Source organism: Colobus angolensis, unplaced genomic scaffold (genome assembly GCF_000951035.1).
Source record: "Colobus angolensis palliatus isolate OR3802 unplaced genomic scaffold, Cang.pa_1.0 Scaffold467, whole genome shotgun sequence".
NCBI classification, from domain to species: domain Eukaryota; kingdom Metazoa; phylum Chordata; class Mammalia; order Primates; family Cercopithecidae; genus Colobus; species Colobus angolensis.
In genome coordinates this window covers 413,596-414,266 of record NW_012118121.1, presented here as the reverse complement: position 1 = coordinate 414,266, position 671 = coordinate 413,596, and the positions used below count along the sequence as shown (strand labels likewise).

Below are 671 nucleotides of genomic sequence, written 5' to 3'. Positions count from 1 at the left end.
GGACTGTCATCCTCTTTCTCCGTCCCCATTACACAGTCACCAGTTTGAATGTCAGCAACCCCTTTTTCAAAGGAAGTTGCCTTTCCTTCACATATCCCAGAAAGCCCCATCGGTGGGCGTCATTTAGCAGTGTATATGCAGTCTCTCACTGAAGCCTTTTTGGGAGATATGACTTTCAGATACTAGAAGCCAAGAATAAGAAATTTCAGTGACAGGGAACATAAATCATATTTCTGCATTCAGGATAATGTTTTCTTGGTACAGGGATTTCTTCTACAAGTAATCAAAAGACAACTGTACCTTTAAACCTTTCAGAAAACCTGTACTAATATTTATTTTTTTTCTTTTTAACTCTACAGACTCCCATCAGGAATTGTTTGGAACCATGCGTTTTGTGGACACTCACATCGGGGAATTATAATGCCAGTTGGCATTCCTAAAGCTTCCACACTGGCAGGTAAGCAGAGTACAAAAAATATTTCTAATAAGGTGATTTAGGCCAGTCTCTGCTTACAGAAACCTGGATATAAATTTTTACACATCAGGGTTTTCTCAGGTGAGTGTTAGCGAGTGATACACATATGCATTATGTTTAAGTCAAGGAAGCTCAGTAGGAACAAAAACAAAAGAACAAGCAGCATAGGATGTACCCCCAACCCTCCATGCCACGA

General features: G+C 39.9%; 1 long non-coding RNA gene across 1 annotated transcript in view; it reads left to right on the top strand.

Moving 5' to 3' along the window:
* Positions 1-671, top strand: part of LOC105523492 — a 41,783-nt gene that overhangs the window by 1,503 nt on the left and 39,609 nt on the right. Inside the window, exon 2 of the long non-coding RNA XR_001003615.1 lies at positions 360-457. This is a non-coding gene — a long non-coding RNA (uncharacterized LOC105523492). The remainder of the gene's footprint in view (positions 1-359; positions 458-671) is intronic.